We start from the raw sequence: 19,906 nt of genomic DNA, 5'->3' as shown, positions 1-19,906 counted from the left end.
AAGGAGAGTATGCTAGATCCCCCAGGGGATATTGTGTGCCGTGCTCACCTGACCACCGTGGATCAACTGTGACTAGTACCACGTTAAACAAGTCCTAAACCAACAACTACAATAATATTGCTGATGAAACACAGGGACTCACCAGCAGGGAGTTGCAGCGACATGTGGCGTGATGGATGCAGTCCTGAACGAGGAAGGGTGGTCCGGCGTGTAGAGATGTTACCAGAACGGCGGGCGGGCAGAGAGGATCAACCGCACCGCAGCGAGGCGATACGGAAGCTGCATAGAGCCAGGGAAAGCCCCGGCCGGTGGCGTCCCTGGATACGAGCAAAGAAGGGGGAGTGGCTGGCCCAAGGCTCAGCGTGTGACGTCACAACAATAGTACGGGGCAACACAGGGACCAAAAACCGACGCGTTTCGAAGGATTAGCGTCCTTCTTCTCTGAGAGGTAACGCGGATGTATTTCTCTATACTTTTTCTGAAGTTTGATGTCCTGGCTAGCTCTAGGGGTATGTATGCTGTGTGGCCGCACAAGGTGCAGTCTTTTGTCATTACAGAGAAGGGCACACCTTGCCCTAAATCGCCTTCTCTGGTCTTGCAAACATAAGCACCTGTAGCCTGCACCCTGAATCTCAGACTAAAGCCCCCCATACACATTAGATAGCTGTTGGATGAACAATGGTTTGGTCAATCATTCGGCTGGCCACTATCACACCTTACCTAACTGTCTCATACACAGGAGTGCTGGTTCTGATAAGCGCTCCTATGTTCGCTATGAGCAAACTCTGGCAGACATCTTTGGGGGTGACTTATCTCTTAGAGAACAAAAGTAAAATCAAAAAGGAGCAAGTGTATGCAAACAAATTGGGATCACCACAAAATAAGAATTTATACAAAATCCAGCTTTATTCAAGAAACTCCACACAAAGACATAAAAACATATTAAAACAACCCCCTAAAAGTATGACCTGGGGTAATGGGTCCATATAGATCATTGATAGAAATTGTAACATAGCAAATAGCCACTATACAGCCGATATATACATGGAACACAGAACCAAAAATATGCAACACACGGGCATTAAATGGTGCGATGTAATAACACAGATGAAGTAATACACCCTTTACTATTCTATGTCCCACAACAAAAAATCTACAGATAGAAAAACCTAAAATACACTTAGGGGCATAGTGAGCACCGTGTGGCTGCCTAGACCCTAGTATTCAGTAACTCACCCTACCTAACACCTAGGCGGTAATAGGGCTCCTAGCAGCGTTGGTTCAGTGGATATCTGGCAGGCTGTAGCGTAGCTGTGACCCACGCGTATCGACGCCCGTAGCGTCTTCCTCAAGGTCGATATAACAAGTGCGGTACATTTCTTAACTTAAATAGCTACATGATTTCTTTTTACACCTACCAGGTGTGAGCAGCAGTACAGGCAGTATCACTTCATTCCTGGCGTCCCCCAAGACCTACTGCGCAGATGCTAAACGTTCCCTGTGATTGCACAGTGAACGTAGCTGGTGCATGTGCATTGCAAGATGGTGAGTCACCCATCTCCATGGGAACAAAGCCCCAGCTCCAAGCAACAGTGCTAATAGCTGTAAGAGTGGTAATGTGAATACAGCCACACAGAGCGGCATCGCACAATTACCCTGCACATTTAGGTTAGGGATACTGCATGCATGTATCGTTTATCACCAGAAAAAATGTGTGAATGTGCACAACCTAACACAATGTCCCGTGTTGTGAATTTGGATTCTGGGCTCCCCCGGTGGCTACTGGTGGAATTGAACTGGTGTCTTCATCTTCTCTGTTCACCTGTTCCCATCAAGATGTGGGAGTCGCTATATAACCTTGCTGCTCTGTTAGTTGCTTGCCGGTCAACAATGTTATCAGAAGCCTCTCTGTGCTTGTTCCTGCTCCTAGACAACTACTAGATAAGTTGGACTCTTGTCCATGTTTGTTTTTGCATTTTGTTCCAGTTCACAGCTGTAGTTTCGTTACTGTGTCTGGAAAGCTCTTGTGAACGGGAATTGCCACTCTGGTGTTATGAGTTAATGCCAGAGTTTTAAAGTAATTTCTGGATGGTGTTTTTGATAGGGTTTTCAGCTGACCATGAAAGTGTCCTTTCTGTCTTCTGCTATGTAGTAAGTGGACCTCAAATTTGCTAAACCTATTTTCATACTACGTTTGTTATTTCATCTCTACTCACCGCCAATACATGTGGGGGGCCTCTGTCTCCTTTCGGGGTATTTCTCTAGAGGTGAGCTAGGACTAATATTTTCCTCTGCTAGCTTTATTTAGTCCTCCGGCTGGGCTGGGCATCTAGAATCAACGTAGGCATGCTACCCGGCCACTGCTAGTTGTGCGTTAGGTTTAGTTCATGGTCAGCTCAGTTCCCATCTTCCAAGAGCTAGTTCCTATATATGCTTATGCTATGTTCTCTTGCCATTGAGATCATGACAGTTTGACCGGCCCGCAAAGTGTTAATTGTTTGGGCTGAAGCAGGAGAAAAAGAAGTGTTGAAGGGAAATTTTTTTTTTTTTTTCCCCTCAGAGTTTTGCTGCCTAGCCCTTAATTGCTGTCTAGCTGCTTCTTACCTCCTCTTAACCCTTGAATGGCTCTGTGTCCACCTGTTTGTAATGGATCTTCAGAGTGTAACTGCAGGTTTGAATAATCTCGCCACGAAGGTACAAAATTTGCAAGATTTTGTTTGTCATGCACCTGTATCTGAGCCGAGAATTCCTTTGCCGGAATTTTTCTCGGGGAATAGATCCGGGTTTCAGAATTTTCGAAATAATTGCAAATTATTTTTGTCTCTGAAATCTCGCTCTGCCGGAGACCCTGCACAGCAGGTCAGGATGGTGATTTCCTTGCTCCGGGGCGACCCTCAAGACTGGGCTTTTTCATTGACACCAGGGGATCCTGCGTTGCTCAATGTGGATGCGTTTTTTCTGGCCTTGGGGTTGCTTTATGACGAACCTCATTTGGAGCTTCAGGCAGAAAAAACTTTGATGTCCCTATCTCAGGGGCAAGATGAAGCGGAAATTTACTGCCAAAGATTCCGTAAATGGTCTGTGCTTACTCAGTGGAATGAGTGCGCCCTGGCGGCGACTTTCAGAGAGGGTCTCTCTGATGCCATTAAGGATGTTATGGTGGGGTTCCCTGTGCCTGCGGGTCTGAATGAGTCCATGACAATGGCTATTCAGATCGATAGGCGTTTGCGGGAGCGCAAACCAGTGCACCATCTGGCGGTGTCCACTGAGAAGTCGCCAGAGAGTATGCAGTGTGATAGAATTCTGTCCCGAAGCGAGCGGCAGAATTTTAGACGGAAAAATGGGTTGTGTTTCTATTGTGGTGATTCTACTCATGTTATATCAGCATGCTCTAAGCGCACTAAAAAGCTTGGTAAATCTGTTTCCATTTGCACCTTACCGTCTAAATTTATTCTATCTGTGACCCTGATTTGCTCTTTGTCATCTATTACCACGGACGCCTATGTCGACTCTGGCGCCGCTTTGAGTCTTATGGATTGGTCCTTTGCCAAACGCTGTGGGTATGATTTAGAGCCTTTGGAGACTCCTATTCCTCTGAAGGGGATTGACTCCACCCCATTGGCTAATAATAAACCACAATACTGGACACAAGTAACTATGCGTATTAATCCGGATCACCAGGAGATTATTCGCTTTCTGGTGCTGTATAATCTACATGATGATTTGGTGCTAGGATTGCCTTGGCTGCAATCTCACAGCCCAGTCCTCGACTGGAGAGCTATGTCTGTGTTGAGCTGGGGATGTAAGGGGGCTCATGGGGATGTACCTGTGGTTTCCTTTTCATCATCCATTCCCTCTGAAATTCCTGAGTTCCTGTCTGACTATCGTGACGTCTTTGAAGAATCCAAGCTTGGTTCGTTACCTCCGCACCGAGAGTGCGATTGTGCCATAGATTTAATCCCGGGTAGTAAATACCCAAAGGGTCGTTTATTTAATATGTCTGTGCCTGAACATGCTGCTATGCGAGAATATATAAAGGAGTCCTTGGAAAAGGGACATATTCGTCCATCGTCATCTCCCTTAGGAGCCGGTTTTTTCTTTGTGTCAAAAAAAGACGGCTCTTTGAGACCATGTATTGATTATCGGCTTTTGAATAAAATCACTGTTAAATATCAATACCCATTGCCGTTGCTGACTGATTTGTTTGCTCGCATAAAGGGGGCCAAGTGGTTCTCTAAGATTGACCTTCGTGGGGCGTATAATTTGGTGCGAATCAGGCAGGGGGATGAGTGAAAAACCGCATTTAATACGCCCGAGGGCCACTTTGAGTATTTAGTGATGCCTTTTGGTCTTTCTAATGCTCCGTCAGTTTTCCAGTCCTTTATGCATGATATTTTTCGCGATTATTTGGATAAATTTATGATTGTGTATCTGGATGATATTCTGATTTTTTCGGATGACTGGGACTCTCATGTCCAGCAAGTCAGGAGGGTTTTTCAGGTTTTGCGGTCTAATTCTTTGTGTGTGAAGGGTTCTAAGTGTGTTTTTGGGGTACAGAGGATTTCCTTTTTGGGATATATTTTTTCCCCCTCTTCCATTGAAATGGATCCTGTCAAGGTTCAAGCTATTTGTGATTGGACGCAGCCCTCTTCTCTTAAGAGTCTTCAGAAATTTTTGGGCTTTGCTAACTTTTATCGTCGATTTATTGCTGGTTTTTCGGATATTGCTAAGCCATTGACCGATTTGACTAAGAAGGGTGCTGATGTTGCTGATTGGTCCCCTGATGCTGTGGAGGCCTTTCGGGAGCTTAAGCGCCGTTTTTCCTCTGCCCCTGTGTTGCGTCAGCCTGATGTTGCTCTACCTTTTCAGGTTGAGGTCGACGCTTCTGAGATCGGAGCTGGGGCAGTGTTGTCGCAGAAAAGTTCTGACTGCTCCGTGATGAGGCCTTGTGCCTTCTTTTCCCGTAAATTTTCGCCCGCTGAGCGGAATTATGATGTTGGGAATCGGGAGCTTTTGGCCATGAAGTGGGCTTTTGAGGAGTGGCGCCATTGGCTTGAGGGGGCCAGACATCAGGTGGTGGTATTGACTGACCACAAAAATTTGATTTATCTTGAGACCGCCAGGCGCCTGAATCCTAGACAGGCGCGCTGGTCATTATTTTTCTCTCGGTTTAATTTTGTGGTGTCATACCTACCGGGTTCTAAGAATGTTAAGGCGGATGCCCTTTCTAGGAGTTTTGAGCCTGACTCGCCTGGTAACTCTGAGCCCACAGGTATCCTTAAGGATGGAGTGGTATTGTCAGCCGTTTCTCCAGACCTGCGGCGGGCCTTGCAGGAGTTTCAGGCGGAGAGACCTGATCGTTGCCCACCTGATAAACTGTTTGTTCCTGATGATTGGACCAGTAGAGTCATCTCTGAGGTTCATTCTTCTGCGTTGGCAGGTCATCCTGGCATTTTTGGTACCAGGGATTTGGTGGCAAGGTCCTTCTGGTGGCCTTCCCTGTCACGAGATGTGCGAGGCTTTGTGCAGTCTTGTGACGTTTGTGCTCGGGCCAAGCCTTGTTGTTCTCGGGCTAGTGGATTATTGTTGCCCTTGCCTATTCCTAAGAGGCCTTGGACGCACATCTCGATGGATTTTATTTCAGATCTGCCTGTTTCTCAGAAGATGTCTGTCATCTGGGTGGTGTGTGACCGTTTTTCTAAGATGGTCCATTTGGTTCCTCTGCCCAAGTTACCTTCTTCTTCCGAGTTGGTTCCTCTGTTTTTTCAAAATGTTGTTCGTTTGCATGGTATTCCTGAGAATATCGTTTCTGACAGAGGGACCCAATTCGTGTCTAGATTTTGGCGGGCATTCTGTGCTAGGATGGGCATAGATTTATCTTTTTCGTCCGCTTTCCATCCTCAGACGAATGGCCAGACCGAGCGGATTAATCAGACCCTGGAGACATATCTGAGGTGTTTTGTGTCTGCTGACCAGGATGATTGGGTTGCTTTTTTGCCATTAGCGGAGTTCGCTCTCAATAATCGGGCCAGCTCTGCCACTTTGGTGTCCCCGTTTTTCTGTAATTCGGGGTTTCATCCTCGATTTTCCTCTGGTCAGGTGGAATCTTCGGATTGTCCTGGAGTGGATGCTGTGGTGGAGAGATTGCATCAGATCTGGGGGCAGGTGGTGGACAATTTGAGGTTGTCCCAGGAGAAGACTCAGCTTTTTGCCAACCGCCGCCGTCGTGTTGGTCCTCGGCTTTCTGTTGGGGATTTGGTGTGGTTGTCTTCTCGTTTTGTCCCTATGAGGGTCTCTTCTCCTAAGTTTAAGCCTCGGTTTATCGGCCCGTATAAGATATTGGAGATTCTTAACCCTGTTTCCTTCCGTTTGGACCTCCCTGCATCCTTTTCTATTCATAACGTTTTTCATCGGTCATTATTGCGCAGGTATGAGGTACCGGTTGTGCCTTCCGTTGAGCCTCCTGCTCCGGTGTTGGTTGAGGGTGAGTTGGAGTACGTTGTGGAGAAAATCTTGGACTCTCGTGTTTCCAGACGGAGACTCCAGTATCTGGTCAAGTGGAAGGGATACGGCCAGGAGGATAATTCTTGGGTGAATGCATCTGATGTTCATGCCTCCGATCTGGTTCGTGCCTTTCATAGGGCCCATCCTGATCGCCCTGGTGGTTCTGGTGAGGGTTCGGTGCCCCCTCCTTGAGGGGGGGGGTACTGTTGTGAATTTGGATTCTGGGCTCCCCCGGTGGCTACTGGTGGAATTGAACTGGTGTCTTCATCTTCTCTGTTCACCTGTTCCCATCAAGATGTGGGAGTCGCTATATAACCTTGCTGCTCTGTTAGTTGCTTGCCGGTCAACAATGTTATCAGAAGCCTCTCTGTGCTTGTTCCTGCTCCTAGACAACTACTAGATAAGTTGGACTCTTGTCCATGTTTGTTTTTGCATTTTGTTCCAGTTCACAGCTGTAGTTTCGTTACTGTGTCTGGAAAGCTCTTGTGAACGGGAATTGCCACTCTGGTGTTATGAGTTAATGCCAGAGTTTTAAAGTAATTTCTGGATGGTGTTTTTGATAGGGTTTTCAGCTGACCATGAAAGTGTCCTTTCTGTCTTCTGCTATGTAGTAAGTGGACCTCAAATTTGCTAAACCTATTTTCATACTACGTTTGTTATTTCATCTCTACTCACCGCCAATACATGTGGGGGGCCTCTGTCTCCTTTCGGGGTATTTCTCTAGAGGTGAGCTAGGACTAATATTTTCCTCTGCTAGCTTTATTTAGTCCTCCGGCTGGGCTGGGCATCTAGAATCAACGTAGGCATGCTACCCGGCCACTGCTAGTTGTGCGTTAGGTTTAGTTCATGGTCAGCTCAGTTCCCATCTTCCAAGAGCTAGTTCCTATATATGCTTATGCTATGTTCTCTTGCCATTGAGATCATGACAGTCCCGGTCGTGCAGGGGTATGATAGCCCCAGAACAGGAGAAAAATATCTTCGGCTGTCGGAGGCATAAAGCACAAGGTACAAAATATATGGTATCTTTAACCATGACTTTGACATACAGAAGTACACTCACATCAAAGTCTCCATCCCTATATTCAGTAGTCCAAGTGGTGGTGCCGGACACTGGAGCACCTGTGTACAACACCAGCATTAACTGCACACGGACCAAAGTGGCCACGAGTTCGATCCTACCAGTAGTAAACTATATACAAAAGGAGGGAGAGAACCAGTAAAGTGCCAATACATTTTGGGCAAATGCCACTATATCAGTAAGTATATGTGTCAATATATTTTGGGCAAATGCCACTATATATTAACATCCCATAGAGATTACCGTATATATACAGTGAATATATAAGGCAAAACAGAACATGTATGCGCATACATTTGTAATTTTTTGTTGGGTGGAGTAAATTTACTCCAACCAGATGGAAAGGGGGCTAGAGGCCCAAGAACAACCCAGTAAAGAATGTTTCCCTAATATATTGCTGGCAGACATAATGAGATAGCATAGCTATGAGTGAGGTATCCAAGCAAGAATTGTAGATATTGGATAATTGGTAGACAGATAGTTATTGCAACCCACGAGGGGTCCCAAAAAAAAAAAAAAAAAAAAAAAAAAATTAATAAAAAAATAAAAATAAAAATAGAATATACATATATACATACATATACATACACACATATATACATATATATATATATACATACATATACATATATATACATATAATATAACATGATTATTGCCATGTAATTTGGATATAATAGATTTGTACTAGTAGTATAATAATTGTATACGTAGACAGTCCACACTGTATAATGTAGACAGTCCACACTGTGAGATGTATAAATCCGTCCTATAGACATCCGACCATCTGTGGGTAACCGATGTCCATTACATTTGCTGAGAACACAGCACGTACAGAAGTCCTCCGGACCAAGTGCTGTGGAAGAAAGTGATCAGTAGTTCCCTCCTGTTAGGCCTATAACAAAAAATATATATAATAAAACAGTAAATAAAATGAACAATAAACACTGGAACAAAATCATAAACAAAAATGAAAAGTATAGATAGAGTTGATACCCAATCCAGCCGAGTTTTTACCCATTACAGTATACAATAGAACATATAGGTAAAAATCCTATAATCTTTTGTAAAAACCTGTATATAAGAGTTCACCATTCAGGCCGCCTGGTATCAAACTCTTGAGCTCGTAAATCCATCGGGATTCCCTCCTCAGTAACTCATCTGATACTCCGCCACCCCTAATATTTGGGGTAACCCCCTCTAATCCCATTACACGAAGGGTCCTCGGGCTGCCACTATGATGTTCTAGAAAGTGGGTGGCTACAGTGGTCAACTGCTTGCCTTTATCCCTATCGCTTTTAGCTGTGGATATACTCGAAATATGTTGCTGCACCCTGCGGCGCAATTCTTGTGTTGTTTGACCAACATAAAGTTTGTTACATCCACAGATTAGGGCATAAACTAAGTTGCGTGTACGACAATTGAAGTAAGATCTTGATTTTACCCGAAAGGGCAAGGAGGGAACAGAGATACCCATATCGGCCAACATCAGTGGGCACACCGAGCACCCCCCACATGGATATGAACCAAAGATAACATTACCTGAATGTGTTCTAGATGTACACCTCCTGAAGTGGCTCCTGGATAGATGGTCTTTCAGGTTTCTTGCTCTCCTGGCCACCATCTTTGGTCCATTGGGGACAAGTGTCCTCAACCTCGAGTCACTCAATAATATCCCCCAATTATCATTCATCAAGCGACGTACGTCGTCCCACTGGTTGTTATACCTTGTTACAAGACTCAATTGGTCCTTGTTGGCTCTTGGTTGTACTTTAAGAACCTCTTCCCTTGGTTTTTGTCGTGCGTTTTCAAAGGCCCTGGAGATGGCCCTCCGTGGATATCCACGTTCTAGGAAGCGATTCGTAAGCTGTCTCGATTCATTCTGGAAATCTGTTGTGGTGCTACAATTTCTTCTGACTCGGAGAAACTGTCCCTTTGGGATGCTATTGCGTAGATGGTTTGGGTGGAAACTGGAGTAATGTAGGACGCTATTTGTGGCGGTTTTTTTCCGGAACAGGGTGGTATTGATCCGGTTGTCCTTGGCTGTAATTTTCAAATCCAGGAAATCCACCGAACTCCTAGAATAATTGGATGTCAATCGTATGTTACATTGGTTCGTATTAAGTTCGTTAACAAATTCTTCAAACGCCTCTGCCGTACCTGTCCACAAAACAACAATATCATCGATGAATCGGTACCATTTCAAAACATTTTGTTGAAAGTACCGATTCTTGGATACCTGAGTTTCCTCCCACCATCCCATAAAGAGGTTTGCATATGGGGGCGCGCACCTAGCCCCCATAGCGGTCCCAGAAACTTGTTTGTAAAAAACCCTATCAAAGGTGAAGTAGCTCTTCTCCAAAACCATTTTCAGAAGGTCCAGGACAAAAGAGTCATGCCCCCTATTCCCTGTTGTAAACTTGTCCAAAAAGTAGCCTATAGCTGAAATACCTATGTCGTGTTGGATATTGGTATACAACGCTTCGACGTCCATTGTGGCCAGAATGGTGTCATCGGGTAGTACAAGAGGGTCCAATTGTTGTATCAGGAACGAAGAGTCACGTATATACGAGTCCAACTTAAGCACGATAGGCTGTAAATAGAAATCAAGGTAAATACAAGACTTTTCGTAAAGCCCACCAATCCCCGAGACTATAGGCCTACCCGGTGGCTCCGTCACAGATTTATGTACCTTAGGTAACATGTAAAATGTGGGAACCACCGGGTACTTGACCGTCAAAAAATCCAATTCCCTCTTGTTGATGATATTACGAGCATAGGCATTACTCAGGAGTTTGTCCAGGCTCGATTTGAAAATCAGAGTAGGGTCTGATGGTAGGGCAACATAGTGCTGCGGGTTGCCCAATTGTTTTTTAGCTTCATCACAATACATATCTTTGGGCCACAGCACTATGTTGCCCCCCTTGTCCGCCTCCTTGATCTCAAAGGACTCATTGGCTTTCAACTCCTTAAGGGCCTGCCTCTCCTGCCAGGTTAAATTACCGAGGCCAATTCTGTCCGGTTTTAGACCCTGGATATCTCTGCTCATTTTCTCATAAAAAGTTTGTATTGCCGGAAAAAGGGTAAACGACGGGGTAGCCTGTGATGGCAATCTGCCGTTGAATCTACGCTTACCTTGGTAATTCTCACTTTCTTCCAATAGCTCCGTTAGGTCTCGTAACAAATGTCTGTCTGTCTCCGTCATATCATCCAATATTGTGGGATTCTGATATAATAGTCTAAAAGTCAATTGTCTACAAAAGAGGTATAAGTCCTTTGTTAGCTCGAATTTGTCAAGGGTACTCATTGGAGAAAATGAGAGACCACGAGACAGTAAGTTCCTCTCAATACTGGAAAGTTTATAGGTAGACAGGTTAATGATATTAAGCTCACCCGTGGTGCATTCCGGTGTCATGGCCCCTCCTACCGCTTGCGGTTGTTGTGGCGGGTAACCCGCTTGAAGCTCGGTGACCAGTCCTTGCGTCGGCCGTTCCTTATCTTGCGGCCCAACGCGCTTCCTCCTCCCCCGTCTGTGCCGCTTTCGCGGTCGCTGGTATCGGTGGATAAAAAAATCACTTGATAAAACTTCTTGGGGTTCTTTACCACCATCCACATCCTGGTTTTGTTGTTTCTTTTTACTAATCCTTCTGTTTCCCTGGTGTGTCCATCTAAAGGCCCTATTCTCCGCATAGTCTAGTCTGTCCCTCTGAAATTTATCTTTCTTACCCTTGATTATATCCTTTTCAAATCTTTCTATAATGGATTTGAGATTTTCTTTAAATGGTTTAACTCTGGTCTCTTTATCATATGAGTCCAGTTTTGTCTCTTTACTCCTAATCTCATCCTTCAAACTCGCCAATACACCATGATCGTGGTCAATTAGGAGATCAATCAATACAAATGAGCATTTGTGCAATCCTTTTTCCCAGGTGTCCCGAAAATCCGGATCCACCTCCCAGGCCGGGAATATCTGTACCCGTAAACCCCTAGGAACAAGATTTTGCTTCTTATACTCCTCCAATGTCTTAACATTCCACCAAGTCTTAGTCAGATTGCGATGTAGATTCACAATTTCAGAGGTTAAAGTTTCAAAACCGTCATCACACGAAACACCTAGTCCCGGCACCCCATCCTCCTGTCCAAAAATATTTACTTCTTGGCTACGCCATGCTGCTTCCCTGGCACTTAGATCCATAATGATACTTTATATCCGCCCAGATGTGCCACCGCTCAGAAAACCAGCAAAAGAAACTGATCATATAGTATCATTCAGAAAAGCACTTAGTGAGTGGGCACCACCTGCATATAGAATAAATACTAGGGGATCACCACTTGCATACCAAACATAGTAAAATCAAAAAGGAGCAAGTGTATGCAAACAAATTGGGATCACCACAAAATAAGAATTTATACAAAATCCAGCTTTATTCAAGAAACTCCACACAAAGACATAAAAACATATTAAAACAACCCCCTAAAAGTATGACCTGGGGTAATGGGTCCATATAGATCATTGATAGAAATTGTAACATAGCAAATAGCCACTATACAGCCGATATATACATGGAACACAGAACCAAAAATATGCAACACACGGGCATTAAATGGTGCGATGTAATAACACAGATGAAGTAATACACCCTTTACTATTCTTCTTCTTCTATTCTTTACTGAGGTTTAAAAACACTTGAATCCGCGCTGGAGGGGTAGTGGAACAAATGACACAATCAGACGATAATGGAGCCCCCGCACATAAGGAGAGTATGCTAGATCCCCCAGGGGATATTGTGTGCCGTGCTCACCTGACCACCGTGGATCAACTGCGACTAGTACCACGTTAAACAAGTCCTAAACCAACAACTACAATAATATTGCTGATGAAACACAGGGACTCACCAGCAGGGAGTGGCAGCGACATGTGGCGTGATGGATGCAGTCCTGAACGAGGAAGGGTGGTCCGGCGTGTAGAGATGTTACCAGAACGGCGGGCGGGCAGAGAGGATCAACCGCACCGCAGCGAGGCGATACGGAAGCTGCATAGAGCCAGGGAAAGCCCAGGCCGGTGGCGTCCCTGGATACGAGCAAAGAAGGGGGAGTGGCTGGCCCAAGGCTCAGCGTGTGACGTCACAACAATAGTACGGGGCAACACAGGGACCAAAAACCGACGCGTTTCGAAGGATTAGCGTCCTTCTTCTCTGAGAGGTAACGCGGATGTATTTCTCTATACTTTTTCTGAAGTTTGATGTCCTGGCTAGCTCTAGGGGTATGTATGCTGTGTGGCCGCACAAGGTGCAGTCTTTTGTCATTACAGAGAAGGGCACACCTTGCCCTAAATCGCCTTCTCTGGTCTTGCAAACATAAGCACCTGTAGCCTGCACCCTGAATCTCAGACTAAAGCCCCCCATACACATTAGATAGCTGTTGGATGAACAATGGTTTGGTCAATCATTCGGCTGGCCACTATCACACCTTACCTAACTGTCTCATACACAGGAGTGCTGGTTCTGATAAGCGCTCCTATGTTCGCTATGAGCAAACTCTGGCAGACATCTTTGGGGGTGACTTATCTCTTAGAGAACAAAAGTATTGGCAGTCTGAAATGGGATACGCTGTTGAGGACCCACACACACATTAGACTGTCAGACGAACCTGTGAGTTCAGCCGACGTTAGTCTAATATGTATGTGGCCCACACATAGTAAGTATTTAGATTGTCTTTGAATTTCATACAGATGTCTGCATGGAATCTGCACTGAAATGTAAGATCCAACCCTTGTAAAAACAGCCTTATAGAGGTTGTCCACTACTTTTTCATTGATGGCCTATCCATAAGATAGGTCATCAATCTCTTATTGGCCAGGGTCTGCCACCCACCACTCCTGCCGATTAGCTGTTCTCGGGTATTCGCGACGACAGCCACCTGCTGGAAGTAGTCGCGGAGCTGCCCATCTTCTGGTAGTGGCCGAAGTTTGGCAGCACTGCACATCTGCCTCCTTTTCAAATCAATAGGAAGCTGATGTGTAATACCCTGCGGCAGCCAGTATTAGAAGACTAGGCTGCTCCCCAGATGGGTAGTTTCGGTCGTCATCGGCCGCCGGCAGCGCCAGTCATGGCTAATCAGCAGGGAGTACTGGGTGTCAGACTCTGACAATAAAAAAAAGTAGTGAACAACCTCTTTAAGAGCCCATTCTCTAGATGGCATCTGTCCTGCAAGTTATTTATTCATTGTATGACTGTTCTATTGGGCATTGTTTGGTTTTCTATAAAGAAAGGTTTGGGGTTAGCAAAAGAAGGTCCATCCAACCTAATGTCTGCCCTGTGTGGGGCTAAAGTGGTTTGAGAAACTGTTCAGTGCAAGAATAGGTTTAGGTTGGAATACTTATTTATGCAGTGTGCATACATGTGTCGTACGATGTGATACATCTAGAGACGATTATGGACATATCCTGGATTTAAGTAAAACCAGTAGTGCTTTGGGCCATAAAATAAACTTTAGGTAGAACAGTTGGATTTTTCCCATTTGATATTATTAGTGTAATTGATAATCGGTTTGACAAAACTAAACCCTATAAAATTTATGTCTCCTATTCTGTGGGTTTTAATGCCATCATACACACTTGATGAAAGTCATCAGAACCCTCCTAATCCGTCATTACTGGCCAACCATCTGATGTGTATGGGGGCTCCTGATTCTCCCAGTTGAGGGAGAGAAGATCCGGTTTTTTGAATTTAAACAACCTATCCTTTTTTTCTAGAGGAGTTTGGCAGGAGCTTTCTTAGTTCTCCTTGTTGAAAACACGTGGAGGCACCAGCTGAGCTCTTATGTGTATGGAGTAGTCGGGAGTGGCCTCATGTGTATGGCCAGCTTTACTCTCACACACTATGGCATTACAGGATGACCACAAGCAGTATAACTATGTGACTTGTACTGACTTGACTATATGTCCTCTGGTAATTACACTGCCATAATGGCAGACATAATGTTTCTTCCTGATCAAGATAGGAGCAGTGCCTTAAGGTCATTTGATTTCAAAAACTAAATTTTTACGATTTTGCTGCTTTGACCTGTGGGAGATGACAACTATGGTCCATCTAATCGAGCCTATAATTGTGGAAAATGTATTCCTAGTATCTCTCATCCCTAATCGTTAGCAATAACCAGACCAATGAGCAAAACATTCTTTCGTCACGTGCAATGATTTTTAAGCAGGCTTAAAAATGATCAGTCATGTGTAAGCAGGATGTGTCCTGCTGATACCATGATATTCTATGTGCACAGGGCCCTAAGGCCAGAGAAAGAGTGGTTGCAGTCTTTTACTTCTACAAATCTTCTTTCACCCTACAAATAGTTGCTCCATTAAATTGAAGTGATGACGCTCAGCTAAGTTCTGCATTCCTTGCCTTTTTATTGCATGCTTTAGATGTAAGACTGAAATGTTTCTGGAGTGAAAAGGCAATTAAAGTGTTATATTGGTGATTTATGGTGGGTAAATGAGGACATTTGCTTCTAGATTTATTTTTAAACTTTTCATTTTTTTTGATTAACCAATAATGGAAATAAAAGACTCAATTTACCAGGTGCTGTCCTTTATGCCACCTACTTATTGGTGCAATTGACCACTAGTTATAGATCTATTAATGGCCAACTTCAATTATGCCACCTACTAATGAGTTCCATTAAAGACAAGGTGAGATTATACTGATTGGTGTTTGCCATTATGACATCTACTCCCTGATACCATTGAGCAAAAGTTACATAGTAAGGTTAAAAAAGACAGATGTCCATCAAGTTCAACCGAGGAAAAGGGCAGGTGAAAGGGAAGGGGTATAGGTCCAACCTGTCACGGTTCCACCCCACAGTGTATCTGGGATGCAGTTACAGACAGCTCAGACATCTAATCTGGTATAGGGGTGTGCTAAAGCTGTCAGGATGTTATTATTATTATTATTTATTTATATAGCACCATTAATTCCATGGTGCTGTACATTAGACGGGGTTACATCAAAATACAAATATCCCTTACAGTAAACAAAACTAACATTGGCAGACTGGTACAGAGGGAAGAGGACCTTGCCCTTACGGGCTTACATTCTACAGGATTAATGGGGAAGGAGACAATAGGTCAGGGATTGCTCCGATGGTGTTGAGGTGGCTGTGTGGTCATTACAGGTTGTAAGCTTTTTTGAAGAGATGGGTTTTCAGGTTCCGTTTGAAGGATCCAAATGTGGTGGATACCTGGACGTGTTGGGTAACAGAATTCCAGATGATGGGGGATATTCAGGAGAAGTCTTGGAGGTGATTGGGTGAGCAGCGAATAAGTGTGGAGGAGAGAAGGAGGTCTCAGAAGGAGGTAGTATGGGAGTAGGAAACTCTAAATATGCGGTTGGTAAGGTATGAGGAGATCCAGGATAGGGCAAGGTCTTTGACACCAAAGAAAGAGAGGATCCGTAGTAGCAGGCAGTGGTCAACTGTGTCGAAGGCAGAGGACAGGTCTAGGAGGAGGAGTATAGAGAATTGTTAGCTTTGGCTGTAAGTAAGTCGTTTGTAAGTTTGGTCAAGGCAGTCTCAGTGAAATGGTGGGGAGTCTGGACGGAAGCCAGATTGTAGGTTGTCAAAGAGCGAGTTAGATGCAAGGTGAGAGGAAAGTTCAGCATGGACGTGCTGCTCAAGGAGTTTTGAAGCAAATGGGAGCAAAGATATGGGGCGATAGCTGGACATAGCGCTTGGGTCAAGGGAAAGCTTTTTGAGGAAAGGTGTGATTCTGGCATGTTTGAAAGCAGAGGTGAAGGTACCAGAAGTTAGTAATAGGTTGAAGAGATGGGTTAGGGATGGGATAAGTGTAGTGGTGATTGACAGCTCGACTACCCAATCTGGGACTGGCAGGCATCAGCTGCCTCCAAGTGTTCATTATTCCAGGTGATTGCCAGGGTACTTAACTAACCTGTTTCTTTCAGACCTCTGCCAGACGTACATTCAGCTTGTGAGGTTTGTGCTCCTTCACCTTGAGTTCTGTAGGCTTGATCTTTTGTTGCCTGACCTTGGACTTATTGTTGTGACCATCCGTCTGTTTAACTCCTTCAGCTTTGATCCGTTATCCTCCCAGTACTCTGACCACACTTTTGTCTCTTCCTTCTGTTTATGACGTACCTTCTGACCTTGGACTCTTTGACCATTCTGACTCATGGCTTGGCCGTGAGAAGTGATTAGCATCACACAACCATAATACATGATCTCGTCTGTTCTAAGAAGCAAGTTTTTCCCTCTTGATCCTCAGTGTTGTCGATTTTCTTCTAAATAAGCATCAAGCTATTTTTTAAACCATCTATGGCTTTTGATGTGATCAGCTCCTGGTAAAGAAGCCTTGCTTCCTATGGAGAATTAACCTGTTTTTCCTCCAAATGGAAGGAGTTCCCTTTAGTCTTTTGAGGGATTTTTTACTTTAAACATCTTTTGACTCTATTTTTTATATTGTCCATTTATGTATTTGTAGAAGTTATTTGTGTCCCCCTTATTTGTATGTCCTCAGTACTAAAGTTGATGTAATAACATTCTAGACTTTCATGACAAGTTATTTTTGATCCATGCCTAACTATGCTCTTTATACATTGCCATGTACAATGGTAGATACTAACATTGAGTGTTTTTACACTATCATTGACTGTTTAAAGTCACTTCATGGATCCTTTGGCATATTCAGTGACCAATTAGGCCAGTTGTAAATATGGACATGCACACTGATCAAATAAAATGTTACTCGTCTCTTTAGTCTTCTCAGTGTGGAAAACTGGACCCCCAACACAGCAAGAGTCAGACATACTGAATATTTTAGATTTCAACCTCAGGATATGAATTTATATAGTATATTATTGAATTGATAGGCTGACAAGATATTACCAGCAGCCTATATTATTTGTATAGTGGCACTTTCTCCCAATTCTGCCCTCACAGAAGATGTTCTGAGAAAGAAGAAAAGCGTATGTTGGCTTTATATTGCTGAGCCTATTTGTTCTGCATAGATATAATCCACCACTATTGATGAAGAGCATGAACCTATGCCTTCTTCCTCATTGAAAACACATGGACACTTGACTGAACTGAGTGTGCATGTGTGTATGGGAGTTGGGTGATAATAGCTATCATCGAATAAGTATTTGATTGTCAGCAATTGAAGGTGATAGAGTTGAGCGGATCCATCCACGGAGGATCGACTTAGAGTCAAAGTTCCTGAAATTCATGGTTCAGGCGAATTCAGACATTTTGAGATTGTATTCATGGTTCACCAAAAATATTTCCCTGCACCATTTCCCACACTGCCGAAGCATCAGAGATCGGGTTAATGTCATTGCCTCCCCATAATACCCTGTAGCTATGACATCTATTGGATTATTATACCTTGTACAGCAGTGATCACTTCTTTGTCCATCACACATCAGCAGTTCCCAGTAGAGCATAGTTTGTCATTCTTCATCTCCAGAGTCCCTGGGTAAGTCTCTCTTTACTGTAGAGTGTAAACTCTTATGACCAGCAGGGTTCTCTCTCTCTCCTGTAGAATGTAAGCTCTTATAGTCTGCAGGGTCCTCTCACTCTCCTGTAGAGTATAAGCTCTTATGGTCAGTGGGGTCCTCTCGCTCTCCTATAGAGTGTAAGCTCTTATGGTCAGCAGGGTTCTCTCTCTCCTGTAGAGTATAAGCTCTTATAGTCAACTGGGTCCTGTCTCTCTCTCCTGTAGAGTGCAAGTACTTATGTTCAGTTGGATCCTATCTCTCTGTCCTGTAGAGTGTAAGCTCTAATTGTCAGCAGGGTCGTCTCTCATCTGTAAAGTGTAAGTAAGTGTAAGTACTTACGGGGTCATCTCTCTCTCTCCTCTCTACCACATGTATTTTCAGAGCAAACACTGTAGAAGCTTTACAGTATTGATATTTGCATAAATGTATTTGATAAAAAGAGATGGAGATCAGCTGACCACCACTTGTTTGGCTGTTGAAACTTTTAACTATCAGCACAGCAATTATACTCATGGTACATTTAGATGGCCCAATAATCTGGAAACTACTGTTTATGGGAATGCTCATTCCTGAGAATTGGCCCAGTGAAACAGGGCGCTAAACATGCAAATAACGAGAATACTTAAAAATCATTGTATTTGGATCTATATAAACATAAGATGTGCTACTGATAACATGACCCACTTTGGGCACAGGACAATCATATTAACAATAGTTCTGCACATGTAGACAGTTTGTTCTTACCACTGGCAGATGTTGAACCTGTTGAAGCCATCTTGGTTTCTGTTTGGCCTAACTAAAGCCACATGTAACACTCACTCATTGCTTGAGTATTGTGCCTAGCTGATAGTTTAGTTAAGTCTCCAGCTCCAGAGAACTATCTTACCCAGACTGTCCTCACTCATGTCTGGATTGTTCCAACTACTTCTATTGCTACCTGCAAGGACTTCGTCCATCATTTGCTGTTCCCTGCCCGTTCTCCTCTGGCCATGGGATTCCAGTCATACCCCACCAGTATTGTAACACTAGTATTAAATGAAGATGCAGGTCTCCACACATCTCACTTTCCGCAACCCTCTGAGTCAGGGGCTGATATGCCATTGGGGCCCAAGAAGTAATAGAGCCCATAAAAACCTCCAAAGCAGCAAGCAGCATCTGTCACAGACACATTATTGGACTGCAAAGGGCCAGTATAGTGTTCTTACATACGGACTCTTTTCTGTCTGTGTCCACCCGGGCTCTAAGTACTACATACAAATGAATAGGCGATTGTGTATAACATGGTTGTGCCAACCTGCCATTATCATTGATCTGCTTCTGCTGCCAAAGAGATCGATTGCAAAACCAAAAGTGTATTAAGAAATTGGTTTTCAAGCAATTTTATGATCTTTTTTTTTTTTTACTAATTCACTTACTTTTCTGCCTTAAGGCCAAAAATGGCAATTCAGAAAATTAATAAAATCTGCTCTTGGAAACAGCAATAACAGATCTGTGGGAGTCTGACTCCGTGCACATCTTTGATCAGCCAAAACGAACGGGACGATGTTGTAATAACATGCACCAATTTTATTAAGTACAAAGCACAGTATTAAAATTAAAGTCTGCGCATGCTCCATAATCCCTTCACACTGCAGAATTGCCAAGGGAGCTACAAGTCCAACTAATGTAATATTGATGACTTATCCCAAAAATCGGCCATCATTATTCCATACCCAGAAGATCCCTTTAAATAACGCTTTGCAATTGTAGTATGTGATATTTCAGGAGGCAGTGATTCAGGGAAACTACAAGGCTCTCAACCTTTGCATCAAAGAATTGA

The 19,906-nt window shown here is 43.9% G+C and overlaps 1 protein-coding gene and 1 long non-coding RNA gene across 4 annotated transcripts in view; one reads left to right on the top strand and one right to left on the bottom strand.

Annotated features, from left to right (window-relative positions):
- Positions 1-19,906, top strand: part of PRKG1 (protein kinase cGMP-dependent 1) — a 1,588,699-nt gene that overhangs the window by 68,775 nt on the left and 1,500,018 nt on the right. The window lies entirely within an intron of this gene.
- LOC143768439 (uncharacterized) lies at positions 9,142-11,097 on the bottom strand. 2 transcript variants are annotated; one of them, XR_013213871.1, is made up of 4 exons: positions 10,976-11,097; positions 10,718-10,836; positions 10,034-10,175; positions 9,142-9,742 (listed from the first exon to the last, which is right to left on the bottom strand). It is a non-coding gene; the product is annotated as an uncharacterized LOC143768439 (long non-coding RNA). The 2 variants fall into 2 exon arrangements; XR_013213870.1 differs by having other exon boundaries at positions 10,718-11,039.

Source organism: Ranitomeya variabilis, chromosome 4 (assembly GCF_051348905.1).
Source record: "Ranitomeya variabilis isolate aRanVar5 chromosome 4, aRanVar5.hap1, whole genome shotgun sequence".
NCBI classification, from domain to species: domain Eukaryota; kingdom Metazoa; phylum Chordata; class Amphibia; order Anura; family Dendrobatidae; genus Ranitomeya; species Ranitomeya variabilis.
The sequence above is the reverse complement of the archived record's forward strand: the minus strand, read 5'-3'. Positions and strand labels throughout refer to the sequence as shown.